Here is a 20,586-nt window from a genome sequence, read left to right as displayed (position 1 = left end):
TGGCGTACTGTTTCATTTACATAATTAGCCAGTTCTGTTTATTTTTTGTTTTAATGTATTTACATACACATAAAAAGCATACTGTACCTCTTCCATATCTGACAAATCTGAGTTTGAAAGAAAAGATGACACTCTAATCTTCCTTTTACCTTTACCACACTCTGGACTTGACACCTCCACACCTTGGAGAAACCTCACCATCTTTTCAGCCAGCTTTTTTCTGTTTTCTAAAAAAATAAATAAAACAAACTAGTTTAAAAATTATGCAAAACTTCTGCTCCATAAATATTTTCAGTAATTTGTTTAACAATAAATTGTTTTATCCACAAATTCCATAATATAGTGATAGTCAATTTTAGACAAGAAATCAAATTGAATAAATTGCAACCAGTGACATGAATGAAAGATAGGTAGGCCTAAGCATTGTCTCCAGCTAAATACAGTTCTTTATCCATTGCATGACTGAGTGTAGCCACTTACCACTAATGGCAATGATCTTTGCTGATCATTTAATTATATTCTTTCCTTTTGGCCAGTTGACAAGGTAGGTCTTGAAATGCTCAGCTATTTTGGGAGTCGAGCCTTGAGTATCCTCAATCCATGCAACCTCCCCAATGTCAGTTACATTTTCGTTGAAAAAATCTAAAAGCGCAAACATGTTAAAAACGTCCACCTAAATGACATTGAATAAACTTAATTAGTAATTTTTTATTTCAAAGTGGTATTTTACACAAGATTAATTTAATGAATTAAGTAAACAGATTAGGCTTGGACCAAATTAAAACTTTGACCCACCCACTAATCACAATTATACACCCAGTAGGTTGCCTCTGTTGTAGAAACAATAGTCAGAACCAGATTTGTAATTTGCTTTTAGCAAGTGGGTCAAAGTTTTGATTTGGTCCAGGTCCTAGTCCTAATAAACATAAAATAATGACATTACTTTTTAGTATTTTGTTTTTATATTGATAGGTTAAACTATAGATTTTATTTATTTTTTACATATTGTATATTTTCCTTTTACATGCTCAGTAACCCAGGTACTTTTACAAAATGTTACATTAAGGACTGTTGAGTTTAATGTAATAACCAGTATCACGTCTTTCTTAAGCTTGCACAAGTTTAAATGATAATAAAAAAAATAAAATAATAAACTAAGTTTATATACGTTTCTTATCAATACATACATACTGTGTCCTTACCTCGTTTATTTATTATCAATACATGCATGTAACTGGCTAGTCACTTCGTTTTTCGTTTTTTTTATGGAATAAAAATAAGACATAGGCTTCAGTCAACCCTATTTGCTACGTAGCCTACATAATGTAAAACTTTCCCACACGATATTCTTTAGTAAGTTGAATTTAATATTTTTCGTTTTCCAGCTGCTTAATAGTTCAGCTTGAGTAAGTATCCGACTGCCCCCATAATATTGCCGCAGATTACATTGTTACATGTTATATTGTGTAGGCATTCCCTTGTGAAAAAGTAGTAAGTAGTAAAGTTATACTAAAAGTATAATGGGTCCAAAAAAAAAGTACAAGTAGTATGCTATTAGTAAAGGAAGCCTACCTGTAAATTGTATTGCAGGTATATTATACACAGTAGCAGTTTGTAAGCCTCAAAGAAATGGCTCGCTGGAAAGCTATTCAAATGTTTATGATGTTTATATTGCCTTTTGTTTTTTTGAGTGAGGGCTTAAACTAATATATATACTGTATATATATATATATATATATATATATATATATATATATATATATATATATATATATATATATACTGTATATATATATATATATATATATATATATATATATATACTGTATATACACACACACACACACACACACACATATATATATATTTTAAAAAAGTCGAGAATAAGGAAAATAAAATATCTTACCTACTGTTTACCTCAGCCCAACGGACAAAACGTCTGAGTAGGACACTCAAGATCAGACGATAGGTGTGGAAGCTTAGAGCATGCCCTTAGCACAAGCTGCTTATAGAGGGAGAGGGAGACCGTTAAATAATGTAAGTGTAGTATCAAACAAAATGTCAACAAGTAGGAAAAAATACAAACGTTACCTTTCTAACTTTGAAGCGGAAGTGCCGGAATCCACAAAAAGATATATCCATATATAATATATAATTTATTACAAAGATACTGTTCACAGTGTTACCAACAGTCAACCAACACTACCTTCGACAACCAACCTGAAGCTTCATGTAATGAATATTCAGAAGAAACAGGCTTGCTTGTGTATAACGAAGATGATGAACATCTCTTTTATGGAGAATTTGAAAGTGAAATTGAGCAACCTACTTTGGAGGTAAGATATACATGATAATAAAAATGACTTGAGTTTTTTTTTTTTTTAATTACTGCATCTTTTTGTATAAATGCCTTTATTATTATTATTTTTATTTTTTAGGAAGGACAGAATGTGTTTATAGATGCACACGATGGAGATTTTGATGACAACCAACAAAACAACCTACAAAATGTAAGCAATATTTTTAGTTTTTTTTTTAGATATTCAAGTTTCATAAGACATAATACATGCAATATTTTTTTACTTTAAAGAAATATTTGTGTTGCCTCTACGAGGTTAATCCTTTTCTGAAATGAGGTGTTTAGGATATTTAAAAAGGAAAAACATAATAATAAAAAATATTTTTTGATTAGAGCAATTTTAAGAGTTAAGTTTAACTAGTTATAATAATCATATTAGTTTGAGTAATTCTCAGAATTTGCTATATTTACTAATTAATGCTAAACTATGCTTGATTTATCCAGGAATGCCTTTTTGATTCAACATCTTTTGAAGGATCAAAAATCACAAAAGGACAGTTGCTTGCAATGTTGATGGCCCATACACTGAAACATCACGTGTCTGGCGTCGCATTAAAAAACATATTGGAGTTGAATGTAATCGCACGAGGTTGTGTGCCCAAATCTGTGTGGTTTCTTCACAAAACCTTCTTTAACTTAGTGAAAAAAGCCAAAATACATTACTATTGCCCAGAATGTCTTTTCTACCTAGGCAAGAATCCACTAGCTAAGTGTAGTGAGTGCAATAGTGTAGTAAGTCAGAAGCAGTGTCTAAAAGATAGTAACTTCTTTTTGGTAATGCCTTTATCTGTGCAAATTAAAAATCTTCTTCAGCAGCCTGACATTCAGAATACACTAAGGTCACATTTTAGTTCTGATGGCCTGACAAGTGACATTGACACAGGAAAACAGTATAGAAACCTCAACCTATCTGCATTTACTGAAAACCCTGACAATGTTACACTTTCTTTTAATTGTGATGGCAGTCCTGTTTTCAAGTCCTCACGTTACTCCATATGGCCCATTCTTTGTACTATCAATGAGCTCCCATTGAAAGAAAGGCACGAGAATGTTATTCTACATACATTGTGGTTTGGTTCTAAGAAACCTCACATTGACACCTATTTTGCTCCTTTTATAGAAGACATTAGGCAGTGTTATATAGCTGGTATAGAATGGCAGGACCAGTATGGCATGCAGCACACAACTAATGTGTGTCCCCTGATCTGTGTATGTAATGCAGTGGCGCGTGCTATGGTGCAAAATTTTAAACAATATAATGGTGCTTATGGTTGTGGCTTTTGTCTGCAAAGGGGAGAGGTTGTACCTCGAGGAAATGGTTATGCACGAGTCTATTCTCTTGAAAATGATATGGCACCTCTCAGAACAAAAGAGCAAACAATACATTATGCAGAGGAAGTCTGTGTTCAAGGTAATGGGCAATCTGAAATGGAAGTTGCCATTCCCCTTCTGTTGCTCCCTGAATTTGACATTATTTAGGGTTTTGTTCCTGATTACATGCACTCTGTATGCTTAGGTGTAGTTAGGCAATTCACTAATCTGTGGTTTGATACCAAGAATGCAAATCAAGATTTCCATTTAATATCTAGAGACATGCAACTCATTGATGCACAACTACTGAAACTCAGACCTCCCAATGGAGTTCGTCGTAACCCAAGACCATTGTCTGACAAAGCTTACTGGAAGGCATCCAGGCATCCATGCTGTTTTCTCCTGTGGTCCTTAGGGGTTTACTAAATAGTACTTTTTACAGGCATTGGATGCTATCAGTAAATGTGATATACATCCTACTGTCACCATATGTTACTGAGGAACAAATGAACTGTGCTGAGAAATGTTTGGTAAAATTTGTTGTACAAATTTCTGAAATTTATGGCAAAGAACACTGCTCTTACAATGCTCATCTGCTTACTCATTTGACAGATAGTGTGAGACAGTGGGGACTATTGTGGGCTAATTCAGCTTTTGTTTACGAGGACACCAATGGCAAATTGCTAAACCTTTTCTCAGGCACACAATCTGTTCCTTTTCTATGCTGCTCAATAAATAATGAGATATAGCTGACAAACATTTGACAATGCTCCTGATGTCGTTCGAGACCTGTTCTGCAGAATGACAAGTAGTCAGCCACATATAAAAAAATCCATGCACATGAAGAGAGATGTTGTTACCCTCAGCAAATGCAACAAAAGACCTTTACTGAATGAAGAAAGAGTAGCATTAGAAAAGTGTGGTCAAATAAACAAATTAAGAATAGATGGATCAAGTGTTAGTGTGTATAAGCGATGTATAATCGCAAACAAACTGTACATCACCTCTGTTATCGTTGTCCCAAGTGAAGAAGCTTCTTGCTCTTTAGAGATGCTTGTTTTTTACAAAAAGCTTAAAAGATTGAGATACCAGGGAACAATTTATGACAATTATGCAGAATTAAATCTTGTCAGTTTCATGACAAATGTTGTTGACTGTGATGAACTTGCAGCTTGTAGACCAGAAGATATCAAAGCAAAATGTATCCTTGTACCACACAAACACGGAGTGTTCGCGATAAAAGTTACAAAATTTGAATTAGACTAAAGACTGACCGTGAATCATTTATTGGACTGACTGTATCACTAATCGACTTAGTTCCCCTGTTTTGCATCACGTGCATGACGACTAACAAGTTTCTTGATGCCGTACTTGTAAAAACGTTTTGGTTGTTGTGTAATGTATGGCCAAATTTTAGGCTTTAGACACCATCTTTCAGGGGTTCATGGTGGTGAAAATCCGATCGGGCAAGATTGAGACTGTAGGGGGCTATGTGGTAGAGGTTAAAAGTGCATGCTGTTCAAGCCTTCTATGGTTTTGCATTAGCGAGAGCACACAATGCTTGGATGACGATCTATGCTTTGAATGGCCTGCATTTTGAACCTCTACCACAGTAGTGTCAACCCTGGTCCTGGTCCAGCATACACAGGGGTCCTGCTCTACCACATCCCCCCCCTACAGTCCGGATCCTAATGATTTTCACCACCTTGCCCCAGACAGATGGTGTGCAAGACCTAAAATTTGACAGAGAACGCAGTACAAATTGCCATTACACAGCAACCAAAAAGTATGGTATCAAGAAACATGTTATTTGTTGTTATGCATATACAGGATGTCCCAAAAGTCACGCACCATATGTAATAACTTGACAAATAATGTTTATTACTAGATTCAAATAAGAATGTATATTATGAAATACTTGACAAATGTTTTTTGTTTATTGTTACTAAACTATTGTTTATTGTTTTTATTTTATGTACCTTTAATAGTTGTATTGTATTGCACATTAGGAATACTTCTGCAATTAATAAATTTGTACTAACTGATAAAAAAAACTTTATGCTGGTTACATTGAATAGGGACAATGTTTTTTTTTTTTTTTTAATAATAATAATGTATGTATATTTATGTGTAACTAGTTGTATGGCATGCATATTTTTCTATGACAAGTCACATATACTACTAGAGGACCAAAGAATAAAGGCTATCATACATCATAAAACCACCTAGAGATAGTAAAATATATAATACTAGTGTACTATAATATTTGTTGTAGCACTGTAGGACTTACTATAGTACATCACAAGGTACTATAGTAGATACTATAATATTCTATAGAATTCTACAGACTACTATAGGTACTATAGTGTTTTTTATAGTATTCTATAGATTATTTTCATATGGGAGAAGTCAAAAGGCATGGGTAAAAGTACTGGATAATGAATAATGAATAATGAATAATGAATGAATGGCACTGTTTTGGATTTACTACAACCGACTTCCTGGTTGTTACGAACGTAGAAATGAGTGGACAGACTTCAGCACGCAAGGTAAAAAAACCTTTATTAGTGATTGCCAAAATCCTGCATCCCCAAAAAACACGTTTAATAAAAAGTACAGGTATCAGTTGGCTCCCAAAAATTAAACTGAGTATTGTTCCTTCCTAAATACATGAAATAATAACAGTTCGTAACAGTGTGGACAGACACTGATATGAACGTAGCATATTTTTTAAAAACGGATCTAGAATATAGAATCGCTTGCTACAGTGGTAAAAACAAACACTCTAACGATAATAGGTTTCCAGATTAGAATAATCAATTGAATTAGACATAAATGTGAAAATATTGTTTATAAACACTCTGTAAGTCATCATGTTTTGTCATGTTATGTTTGGATCTCGTTTGAGAGGGATAGTATACACTTCCATGTCCAGATAAAATTTCTTCAACTTAGTTTTTTCAGACAAAGTTATCAACACTAGGTCTCCAGTGTGTGTTTTATCTAATTTTAATATTTAATCTCAAAGAAATCAAGCTGCAACTTGTCAATTTACTCAGACATTGACACATGTGTAAAGTTGCCATTAGCATGGAAATGCCCATTTACTATGTAACTACTGTGTACATACACAGTACTTAGAGACACTTAATGTAAAGTGTTACCAAATCTACTACCAGGTGATGTGTATGTCCATACACTTATAACGTATTACAAGCTCCTATTTTATTTTTTTCAATATTTTTTACTTGGAACACATCAAAGGGTTTTGTGGATCACCTTAATTAAATAAGTGACTCAGGATTTTAGTGGAGGAGCAACCTTTTTTGTTGTGTACTATTAAGTACTGCAGGGCATTTGCAGGAATAACAGGTGAACAGTTCTCGGTTAAATACAAGCGTGGCAAAGTGGTATGTAGTGCGCAGGTGTAGAGGTGATGCAGTGCTCCAACAATAACACACAGACAGCGTTCACAGTGCAAACAGTTATTTTATTTTTATTTTTCCCAGTTTTGCACAGTTCAGTATTAGAGCTGGCAACTACACAGCAATGTAAAGTTTGCACAGCGAAATAATACTGGGTTTCAGTCCTGAAACAATAATAAACAAAGACAATGTCCATGCACAGCTCAGCGTCCTTTCGTTGTGCTCCCCTGCTGGTGGTGAATACACAGTGATTAGTGACTTGGTGCAGTAGTAATTCAGGTTTTAATGCTGGCTTGACAGCTGGTGTTTAACTGTCTAATAATTAGAAATAAGCACTCACGGTTATCTTATCTCTGTACTCCTTTTACAGGTCCGTCCGTAACCATAACAAAGGAACAGATTGCTCGGCCACACACCATGATATACCTTCAGTCACGCCCCCTTTGGTACCGAGTGTAATCACGTCTCCTCAAATCCACGACTGACACATCGCCTACCGCAGTAAGGTGCTGACTTCTAGTATTGTGGCTTTGCCCCCTTTTTGGATGGCCGACTTCTGACAGACCCTGGAATGAACTGTCAAAGCTTGCAGTCCGGGGCACACTGTTCCTGTCGGGAGGGAGATTGTTGACTCGGATTTATTCACTCTCTGTCACAACCAGATAGAGAGATTTTTTTGAGAAAATGATTACATCATAAAAATTAAGCATCTTAAAAAGCTAAAAGAAATACATATAAAAAAACAGAGCTGTTAAGAAACCATTATTTAAGCCTCAAGAATAACTTTCATTAAACTTAACAACCTGCTTGCATTATTATATTAAACTTTTATCATAATGGAAAACAGGGAAGTAAGCTGAACCTCATTTTAAAAGGGTGATTGCTCACTGCTGACTAATTGAATTCACAACTGGTAAGTGCTTGTAGTCAGCTCACTGTCCGGCCTGTCATATTAGAGCTATGTACGCTTCATTGTTTTATTGCATATAAAAGTGAGTGAAAAAGAAATTGTTTCCTGACCTGCACACATAAAGAAACAGGTCATAATGTACACGGCTAGCGTGTGTCCAATAGTTAACAGCAAATGGAACCTTTATTAAAGCTTAAAAGCGTTTTGATTTTTTAAGATTGTCTTTCTCTGATAGATGCATTAGTTAAATACAGTTACATACTAATATACTTTAAGCATAGTACAATAACCAGGACCAGAGAACACAGTTGGAAATTAAGTGGCGATAGATTTAAGACAGAGGGAAGAAGACACTTCTTCACAGAGAGTAGTAAGGGTATGAAATGGGCTGCCTCTTCATGTAGTTGAGGCAGAATCACTTGGATCATTTAAGACCTCTGGCCCAAAGTCAGCATCAGCTTGTTGGGTGGTAACACTCTCTTTCCATTTTTTAAGTAAATTAATAAGATAAATTTGAAACTTTTCTGCTTGTCTGGCTGAAATATTTTGTAATTGGAAGGACCCACTTTTCGTAAGGTCCTTGCCGTCTGACCAGCAACTTGCTTTCAGTTGAAGTAAGTAAGACCGATACATGTCTCTGAATATGCCGAATTCTAACATTTTTATTATACTGGCCCCCACTCCCACACGTTCTAAACGTACCCTCATTTGTAACACATACTCAATTAACCCTTTCAGGACCAAGATTTCAATGGGATGCTCCCGCAGGACCATGCGTTTTTTGGCCGCATTTGACTCTCTTCCTATGAAAATTCACTACAAATCTTTTTTTTACAGTAGCATCTTGGAAATTTGTCCTTTTTTCAGAACACTCAGGAACATTATAAAGTACTTCAGAAACCATACAAACTTTTTTCAACCAATATATATATTGATTTCCATTACACGAGAGTAGATGTTAAAACTTCATGCTGATTTGAACTCGGCTCTCGCCAAGATAAGCACCAACTAAGACGTAGCTTTACAGTAAACTAATGTGATCCATATGTGTCTCCATCCATTTACGTTTCCTTCCATATGATGATGTAGATATCCTTCTGTCTGGTGTTAATGGCTGAAGTGTAATGCTGGCTCCAGGGATCAGCTTATTTTGCCTCCCTGGCGCATCAGCACACACTGGCGCATCAGCACTTAATGTTAAGTATTTTTTATTATGTACAAAAATGTGTTATTCTATGACCTGAGGGACCTTGCAATACTTCCTGTTGAAAAGTTTTGTTGAAAAATGTTGATGTTTGGGCAAATTACAAACCTGAGTGATTGCAATGACATAATACACATTTATTCTAAGGGTCTTTACAAGCAATAATGGACACTACTCTCGATTATTTTGTCATTCATTCCATTATTATCAGTAATAAGGGAAAAAAAACCTTTCCTGATAAATTTAGTTTATGAAATAGTATCTGCTTATAGCCACTCATTTCCTGATATCTATAAATGTTATAAAAATGTATATATATATATATATATATATATATATATATATATATAAGTTTGAGAAAAAGGAAAACTGCTGTGTACCAAAATGATCAATAAGAAAAAAGAAAAAAAGAGAAAAGGATATTTCAGGTACTTAAAAAGGTAGAATAATTGATTACAAATCAATTATCAGGACGTTTCGGACTACAAGTCCTTCATCGGCTGAATATATTAGTGACAAATTCGCTGGGTGTGGCAAACGTGCACACATGAAACTCTAGTGGTATTGGTAACAAAGAGTCTCTGATACAACAATTGTTTTTAATTAGGATGGTACCTGTTGCAAGTTTACAAAATGTTTTCCAAAGGCAGGACGGTAAATCAGGCAAAGGTCGGGACACATAAACAGGTTCTCAGGACAATTCCAGGGTCAGGCAAAAATACAGGCAGTCAAACAATCCAGGTCAATTCACAGGTAATCAATCACAAACAAAAGCACAAAACACTTACGAAACTCTCTCTAATGTATATATATATATATATATATATAATTCAGGGCTGGCAATGGAACGTGAAACAAGCAATGTGATTGGTTGAGCGAGGTTCCAGCTGTCCGTATATCGGATGGATACGGACAGTTGGAGCCTTGTCACATATTCTGTATCACTGTGCTGCCTCACAGAATTTCAAGTATCGGACGATAGCCATCTTGCTTTTACAATTACAGATATACAGCTGTAACTATGAAACTGAGTGATCAATTAATTTGAGGTGTTTGTTTCTGTTTTTCACAGTGTCTTTGTGTTTTGTACATTCCGTATTAATGGAAATGGCTCTTCTCCCTTCATATTTAAGGGAAAATGCATTCAGCCGTAAATTCATCAACTTTGCGAAGCCATTTTTTATACTGTGGGTCCTTATGCCAGTCGTCAGTGTAAGTACAATAGTACTTTTTCCTTTTCACAATACCTTCGCAGCGGCTGTGTTTTGAAGAGCCCTTGCGAGATCATCCATTTTGAAAAACAGATCTGTCCCTTATGAAAGTGTAAAACGTTGTTCTCGCGAGCCAGAGTTACTTTACAGTAGCTAGATAACGTTGCAGCACCAGTACACCAGTATGATGTTTAAGCATGAGCTGCCTTGACAATTCAAACACCAGATGGAGCCTGGACTGTAATGTATGAAACTAGCAAGAAGATGATAAATCTGATTCACTGTTCAATATTAATTTTGAAATTTCCTTTGATTTTCCTGCCGGGTTGCACATAGCAGTGTCTGGGAGATTCATCTTTAATTCCTGGAGACCAGGACAATCCTGGAGGGTTGGCAACCCTATCCATAGTGTCCTAAATCACAACTTAGAAACATAGTGTGTTTGCATAAAAAAGGGATTTTAGTTGTGTTTTGCTAAATAAAGCAGCAATTAGAAATCATGCATACATTAACTATATTCAAGTGAAGCATAGCTGAATGTGAAGGCTGTGTTTTAGCCCCCAATCCTGTTGTTTTCCATCTGGTATTGTCTGTAAACTCTATGCTCTACAGAATTAAAACAATGGGATATGCTTAGGAGAACAGGTGGCTGATATATAGATAGATAAGTGAAACCTTTAGTTGTTTAGATTTGTTTCATTTTTTTTTTTATTTAAAGGTAAATCTTTTCTCTCCTCTTGCCATTTTGTGTTAAGGTGCTATTCTGGTCCAGTTGCCTGACACAGACATCTGTAATCCAGGCTAAATCATAGTATCTTTTTATAAGAGCCCGTGCCATCTAGTGCACAAATGTATATTGCCAGAAAAACGAAAATAAACCTGATCCTCAGTACCTGTTGAGTAGTTGCCACTGGCTCTTGCTCCTATAAAGGAGCTTTGGCTTTTCTAGTCTGGGTAACAGATATTATTATTATTATTATTATTAGTTATTTAGCAAATGTTTTTATCCAAAGTGACTTACAGAAATTAAATAAAATATAACAATATATCAATTATAGTCTTAAATTAAAATAAAATAGAAAAAGGAAAATAAAGATACAGAGAGAAATGGCAGATGGAAGACATAGCAGATATATAAAAACAAATGAAGAGTTATAAATATTTAAAATACACAACTAACTGACTAATAAAATAACACAAAACAAACAGCCCCAGAACAGCCAGTGTCCTTTCCCGATGTCCTTACACGATTGCCGCACGCGCTGCCGCTTACACCGGCAGGGAAGATGAATCTTTAGCAATCCTTAATCGGAGGCAATAGAAACAGGTGTGTGATGGACACAGGTGAAAACAACAAAGTCCAGATATCTATGGAAGGCATCTACTGAAGACCAGAAGAGCAGCTCCTACCTCAGGTCAAAGCACCTTAAAACTGAAAATATTAAATATTAGCCCTTAAGATACACAAAGAATTGAACAGTTTATTTTTAAATGCATTTGAGAGTGACTTAAATGACTCTTAGTAAAAACATACTAATGGTGTTTTCCACTCTTTTGTGTAAACAGTTACTTAATTGGTATGGACATGTTACACTGGCTAGTTTGACTTACTTAAGAAATAAATTTAACCTTTAGACAGGAGCGGTAGTTGGCTATTTGAAGTTAGTCACCTAGGTGACATAAAAATCTATACTAAACTAAGAGTTGCCTCTGCTTAGTGGAAATTGACAAATAGATCAATACGGAGAGAAATAAGAAGGTAATTACTGTCCATGGGACTGTCCTGCTTGTGTGCATAAGTCGGGAGGTAGAAGACCTCTGGTAAAGCATTATTCCATACACAATTTTCCATGATTTCATTTTTATTTTTTTTACTTTACTGATAAACATGTTCCCATATATTCAGGTTATTTTCTTTATTATTTAGATAAATGTAGTGTGTCCAATTATTTTGCAGAGAAGATCATCAACTTTGCACAGCCAAGACCAAACATGAGCTCACCTGACTGCATGACTCAACCTGCAAGCCATGCGGTTGTGCTTTTACTAGGTGACTGTGGCAGGATGGCTGCAGTGGTGACGTCACACCCGGAAGAAGACGCAAACACACAGCAGCTGCGGGTTAAAACCAAGACGCGAAAGCGCCCGGTTTCTTTATTAAATAATAATGAAAAATAAAGGCGTTAAACAAAACACACAAAACAAATGGGCACAAGGGCCAAACAAAACAGTAAACAAACACAAACGGGACGAAACGGACAAACAAGTATCGTGCTGAACCAATAGCAATTGTTATGTTTCCTATCTCCTCGTACCTCCTCTCTGTACACCCAACCCCGACTGAGTGACAATGTGCGTCTTTTATGCAGTTGTACCGAGACTCGATTGCTAATCAATCATTCAATTAGAATCTCGGTACAACTGCACATGGATTAATTACGTGTCCTTCCCCGTGCTCACATAGTATTACATTTTATTCAGCACGTGAAGTGATATGCAACCCTCGTGGCTAAATACAAATATACATTCTATCACTCGTGCTACGTAGACCCATTTATATCCCGTGTACCAATGACTATACACCAACATTTAACACACTACATGCAACATATAAACAAACAATACACACAAGGCGGGGTCACACTGCCACAGTGACCCACATTGGGGGTTATGTTCAAAGCTTTTTACGCCATAAAACACCCCAATAGATACTTAATTGAATTTAAATGTGAATAAAGGTGTGGCAGGTAAGCCAATGGTCAGACTGGTAAAAGCAAAAGTCAGACAAAACAAGAGTAGATTTAAGCGCATTCGTGCACTTTTGGTTCACCCAAAAACAAGAAAACACTTGCAGTCTGCAGGCTCTTTTTAAAGGGATGATACAGCTCTTCCTGATATAGATACAAAAATATACCATAACACTTATGTCTATGTCAGCACAGCATCTCATACAACCTGTTCTTACAGCCTAACAACTATTGTTGTGTTTTCTATAGCCTTTTACATCCACCTAGAATAGTTTGCCAAATTAATTAATTGATTGGCTCATTGGCCAATTAATTCAGGCCCCGTTTCCCCCATTCCCAAAACATTCTCACATGGCTAGAGCTAGAGATCAATTTTCAAGCAAGGATTGAGAATTTTTACCCTATCGCCTGCCAAACCACAACAAACTAAATGAATAATAATGCAACAGGGGCACCGCAACCTGTCACAAAAGATAAAACCCCTGTTTGAGGAGGATGCATTAGTTATACAGGATATAATAATCTTTCAAAATAATCTCAGCGCAATAACCATACTGATCTGTGTTAGCCATTTGTTTCGGATGGTTTCCCTTTGCCTGTTATTGGCTAACATGGCAGAATCCTACTTTTTTTAGACTAGTTTTATGTAGCCTCAAAATGGACCCTGATTCTGTATTTATACCACAAACTTACGCTAGCTGTTGCAATAATGTTTTTCAGTGAGCAATAAGTGACAGCATAAACATTTTACATGCTTTTGTTCATATGCTATGTTCCCCATGTGCACTTATTGCGATGGAAATGGTGATTGTTAAGGCTCTAGAAAAAAAAAATCCATGCTGATAAGATGCTGTTATCTTTGTAATTTTGTGTCATGTAGTGAACATTGCACTTTGTCATGGAAAAAGCTGTTAAAATAAAAAAAAATGAAAAAAAATCTTTGGCACAAATCTTTGCCAGATTTATCAAGGTCTTTACAACTCTATGCAATTTGTTAATGCAACAAAACAAGTAACACACAACTGTCAAAGTAAGTTCTTGGCTACAAGTTCTGTTGCAATAACAGTTTGATTTAAGTTCTGTGGTGTAACGACATTGATAAATCTGACTCATCAGCTCAAACAATCTAGTAATTGACAATTTTTGTATTAAAATCCTGCAATATGTGTAAGCTGTCTTGTCATTTGATGCTGTTTCTATAGCCATTCTAGCGAAAACACCACTACCGGTTCCCCTATTAAATAATAATAATCACTTAAAGTGATTACATGCAAGTGTACATATTCACATAATTTATGTTTTGACTCAGGAGATCCATTAAAAACACAGCTTAGGCATTCAAACCAAGCCTCATATGGGTACGTCTGGTTCAATATTGCAATCAAAAAGGTTGATAGGAATGGCCTATGCACAATGCAAAATGAAAGTAGTTTCTTTAGCTTAGTAAATAAAATTCCAGTGAGATCAAGTGAGGCTTTTGAATATCTTTTACCCCATCTCATCGTTTTTCATCTGACTAATCATTTTCTGATTGCCAAAAGAGATTTTAAAGCCCACAACAATACCTCAGAGAATGTCTGCCCACTCCCTGCAAGGTCCAGCTGTCTAAAAGGATGTCAATTAATTTGAATGCTTCAATCATCAAAGTTTGTATGTGTCTGTGGATGTTCTGAAAAGATTTCTATAATTTGGTTTGAGGAGTGGCCAATTGGTTGACCTGTGCTGCCCTTATCGGTGGCTACAAAGCAGTTGCACTGAGATGCTGCAGAGAACCAGACAAATAAAAATGGGGCAGTAGCAACAACAACAGCAAGTAGATCTTTTGCCTGGATTAAAGCAACAGCACCATGATTGCCATGTTATTTTTAGACAGAGACATTTTATTGTTGGCAGTATAGGCTAGTCATTCGTCTGCTGCCTCAATGAGAACCCACATTGCTGCCTATGCCCATTGTCCCTAATAAGGTTAATCATATGAGCATTTTAACTCTGTAAAAAACAGGGATATAATACATTTAAAAAGGTACAACATAAACTATATGTGCTTAATGATGTTGCCAGCAGAGAAGTTTCAGCATAAACTTAGTATCATCTTGTGGCAAAGTGGCTGCTGATTAGAAACAGGTGCAGATGCAGTGCAGAAATAATCACACAGAAGGAAACTGTAATCAGTTTGGAAAAGGGGTTATTTTAATTATAAACTCCCGGTCTGGCGACCAAACAATAAACCTCCGGCAATACACACCAATTTGTAAAGCACGGAGGAAACAATAATAAATGGATTGCAGTCCAAATAATAAAGACATGTTATATGCCCCACAATAATACAAAACACGGTCACCAGTCTGAGTGCGTGCAGTAGTGCTCGTGGTGGGTGATAATAATAGAACAGTGACCGTGGTGTAGTGTTGTTCTGGGTAGTGCTGACCCAAGGCAACAGCTCCAGAGACGTGTTAGCCATCTAATGAATTTACAAACAAAAGACAATTACTAACAACGACAAAACAAACAAAACACTCACAAACTCTTTTCAGTTTTTAAAGGGCTTTCTCCCGGTCCTTCCAATTCCTTGATTTCTGAACCAAGCGAAGGAAAAGATTTGCGATTCTCCGTCCCCTTTATGCTATCATGCATGACCCCTTGGTAAACTAGTGAAGCTGTCTCTACTGTCTGCAGCTGCTACGTCGTTTACCTTATAGATCAATACATTCCTGCAAAAGAGTCTCGCCTTCTTCCAGACTGACCGACTTCCCGGCCCGGTGAAAGAATTGCCTGGCTAGCCCGTCCTAAGACTTCTCCTTTCGCTGCTTAGCGCCCTCACAGGTTGGGAGGGAGATTTACAACCAAAGCTCATTGTATTTCTGTCACACATCTGCAAAAAGAAAGCTGGATGCTTGGCTAGATAGCTTTTTAGAATGTATTGAATCTCTTATGGTTTGCCATGCATTACTAAAAATTGGTTTGAAGTGTCTTGGAGGCCTGTGGCCCATGATAGTGGGAGTAACTTCAAATATTTTAATATCATTGTTTATTAGATCTGCAATTGTAATCGACATGTGAGAAGCTGAGCAGTCACAGTGACATACATCGAATAAATGCTGGAAAAACATACCAGTGCCATTTCATGACATGACCAAAAGGAAATAATTGCTTTAGCAAGCATTGGAATTGAATTTGGCAACAGTAAAACATTCCAGATTGGGATATTTATTTTCAGCAATGACTCAGAGGTTATCTAAAAGTGAATGGGGTCTACAAGTCCCATGCTGTTCTGCAAGAGTGTTTATAGTTTGGTGCAGTGATTCCTGAAACTGCCAGATATTTTACTTCCTTCTCAAAGTGGCACTCTCTGGAGAGTCTGCCCAACAAAATGTTCATGGATCACAATGTGTAAAGGACCTTCTTTCATTTACCCATTGCAATGTGTTTTTATAGAAAAAGTCCCTATCATAAAGAATTGATATATGGTTAATTTTTACGGTATCTGCCTTTTATCATAGTTTATTGAGATCATCAAAACAACAATACTTACAAGTATTTAGCGTGAAACTAAAAGGAAGATGAATGATTCTGAGACTCTTACAGTGCCAGTTTTAATTTACAGCAGTACCGATCTGTGCATACATGAAATCTGCCATTTCCTTAAGAATTTGAAAAAATATTATCTTTTGGTGGTGTATTTAACAATCATTGAAAAATATTTTGACAAGATGGAAATAAGAAATTGCTTCAGGACATTTAAATCTATTTATAACACTAATAGAATATTGACAAGTTGGGTGTGACCAAATAAACCAATTGGGAGAAAACAAGGGTTGGTGCTTAAAAGTCTGCTTCAAGGATTATGTTTGGCATTATGATTCACTAATTCATTTTCATAGTCCCCACTGTAGACTATGTGCCCCCTAATTCCTGGCACTTAAATGAGATGCACCCTTCCACAATGCACCAGCAACATTTTGAGTTTTCTAATTAATGTCAGCATCCAATAACCGCAACCCTTTGCTCCCCTGAGACGAATGAGTGAAATTACTGATTAAACAGACTCTGTTCCATGGTAGAGAAGGAATATGGAGATAAATACTGTATAGTAATTAAATGAAATTCCAATGAATACATTATCTAAGTGTGTACACTTACTATGTTTGTATCTTGAGTTGTCTTATATGTACAAATATTACAGTTTTTATATCATTGACGCGTCTGTTTATTTTAAATATATATTTTTCAATTACATTTTGCCATTATGTTTTCAGGCTGTAGCCTCGCCCCTTGTGCTCTATGCTCAATTATGAACTCTCTCGGTTTTGTGATATAGAGGGCAAATTTTGACTGAAATGTCAGAGGTGAGATGAGGTTAAAAGCTCTATAACCAAACATGCACAGTTCTTTTTCATAGTGGTTTAGTCGCTTGCTTGTAGTGTGTTAGGTCTCAGGCTATAAACGTCTTCAATTTAGAATGTACTACAGTACTAAGTCAGAGTTCTAACTGAAACCATGACACTAAAAAGAGAATTAACTACATTTAAGATTGAGTCATGTAAATAGACATGTAGAAGAATTATGTATTAGCCAAACCATTCAGTGTCTCTGCTCCCCTTGTATGAGGAAGCTCAAAACAGCTCAGTTTAGCCCTGAGAGTGCTGACTTGTTCCTGAGGTTTAGATCGGAATTTAAAGGGTATAAAACAACATTAGAATTATACACAAAGGCATGAGTGTTAGTGCCTCTGTAGAGTTCTATAAGACAAAACTTTTTGAAAGAGTGTCGTAAACCCAAATAGAAGCACTTTTTGCTTTTATCTTTGATCATTCTTTGTTCTACAAATTTCTACAGATACAACATCCTGCACTCAAAATAATATAACACATACAGAAACAGGGAATGGGTGATAGACTCCTCTCATGACTGGAGCACAGGATACTAACTGAGGCCTCGGGGCAATAGCAGAGATAGAAAATCTATTCACACAATGACTTCCCATTGGATCTACCTGACCTGGTGCATACGTACATTAAGACCATCTTTCTAATTCTAAAAACAAATCTGCAGTGCTCCAGCAAAAGCGCTGAATAAAATAACACCAAATGCATACATTTATTTTGAGACTGGTACTATATATAGTGATTAAATAAGGGCCTAATGGAAAACAAATTATTTGGAAACACTTTAGGATGTGTTATGAATAGGGTTCCAGACGTCCATCGTCTGGTTTTCCATCAAAAATCTTTAAAAAGTCCCGGTTTTTAGCCACTTCCTGAAATTGACATGACAACTGGTTTTTAGAGGACGATTGCATTTTAGTTTTTTAAAAGAATGTTATCACATAACATGTGTTGATTCAGTTATGATATTTCTAAAATAAACTAAGTAAAAATTAGTACAATAGCTGACCTTGTTTTTTTTTCCTTTCAAAATTGACAAACTAAAGATGTTTTTATCCTGTGGAAGGGTGGGGGTATTCACTGACACGGGAGACAGAAGATGGAACTTAAAAACTCTGTACAGGTGCCCAGTTTTATTTATTTTCTTTTTTATTTATTTTAGCCCGCAGAGGGCGCTGTTGTCTGTGGCCTGTATACCGGCAACGGTAATCAGGACCACAGGTTACCAACACTGGTATATTCAGGCGCGCTCACAGGTGCTCAAAAATAATAATGAAAACCAAAGGCGAAATGAAAAGGGAAAATAAAACACAGTAATAAAACTACAAAACAAAAGTGCTGCTTACTCAGTGCCCCCACTGCCACTATGCTGGTCAGCTCGGGTCTCAATCCTACGCTTCGCTGTGTACCATACACTGGGGTGGCCAAGGTTCCCCTATCACTACACACGTCCCCTAGGGTACTTAACCATATAGTTTAATAAATAGTTTATTTAAGGCTGGCTGTCTTCCTCAGCCATGCTTGCCTGATTTTATTATCTCGCTCTCAGTGTTTGTTTACGCTCGCCTCCTCAGCTAGCGTCACTGGGTTTCCCCCGGTCATGGCCACCCGAATTCACAACCAAGTAGTTCTTATGGGCCGAGCGACCTCCCAAGGCCCGCCTCTCAACCACTCACTGAGACGGAAAGCCAACACACCTTCCTCCCAACCTCTCTGTGTCATTGACATGATTGACAGGCAGATCTTAGGAGGCTGCTAGCTCCTCCCTGCAGAACCATGCATGCGCCAGATAGTCAGCACAGATCTCCTCCCCCCGTTACATATCCTTAAACTAAAGTGTGACCAGTTCATTCAGCACATGCCATTTAAAGGTTTCCATACAGTGTAGGAAATACAAGGAGGACTGAACAGAGGTCTTAGAACAGTTAAGAATGATCTTGATGCTTTAAGCATTTCATTGTTTTACAGAAAGCCAATGTGTGATATTGGTGGTCACTATATAAATAGGCAATATTGATTTAACATTAACAAGCAATAGAAACTGCTTGCCTGTGGTTTTTAGCCTTTACCTGTTTAATTATAACTGCTATGTGTAATTTGCTGTATGTGCATGCAGATCAGCATGAACTGACTGCAGACATTTATAACATATAGCTTTACTCATTTGTAATGTTTGCTTCCAAGAGTTTTTTGCTTTGCGCTGTATGCATAAGAGAAGCCTTTTTTTGTAGTCAAGTTTATTTGATGGTGTTAGGATTCACAAAAATAGATATCTTTATATGAAATATATTTAGCCCCGTGGTTATTTCTCCCAATATTAGACACTTGGGATAGTGTAGAAGAAAGCACACTGAAAGCACTTTGGTTGTGAATAAGATGACTACAATGTTTTGTAATAAACATAGGCAAATAAAACCCTTACCTGTAACAAAGACCTGACTCACCTTGGAACCCAAAAAGGTTTGCAGCATCATAAATGCCATTGCAGTATTTTAATATATTGAGGGTAGCTTTAAAATAAATGCATTGACAACCCCTTAAACCCCAGAGAAGCTGGAGGAGTAGTTATTACTGTCTTGAATCATTAAAACCAACTTTGACAACCACCTTGTTTTCAGAGAGGTCTCAGCTTTCATCTGATGTCAAAGAGGAAAGTGTCTCAATGAACTGAGGTAATCTATAATGTCAGCCAGTCAATGTACATTAAGAATTACAGACTGCCCTTTTCTTCTTGTTGCTCCGCCAGTCAGTTAAGTGGCTGTGTTACAGTCTGGCTCCACAGATCAGTTTAAACAAGACTGTCTCACTTTGTTGAGGGTAGTTAAGACCTCTGTGACCTGTGTTTGAATTGCATGCAAAACCCTCTAGATGTGTGCTGATTGATCCAGATCATCTTGGATTCAGGTTAGCACCTTTGGGTTGGTGTTTTTTTATAGTGCAGATACCAGTAAAATTATTCCTGCCCAGACCAAACATACATAGGGATGTGTATAACATTGTTAAATAAGAATATACATTTTATCAAGAAACAAAA

This window comes from Acipenser ruthenus, chromosome 2 (genome assembly GCF_902713425.1).
Source record: "Acipenser ruthenus chromosome 2, fAciRut3.2 maternal haplotype, whole genome shotgun sequence".
In the NCBI taxonomy this organism is placed as follows: Eukaryota; Metazoa; Chordata; class Actinopteri; order Acipenseriformes; family Acipenseridae; genus Acipenser; species Acipenser ruthenus.
This window is presented reverse-complemented; position numbering follows the sequence as displayed.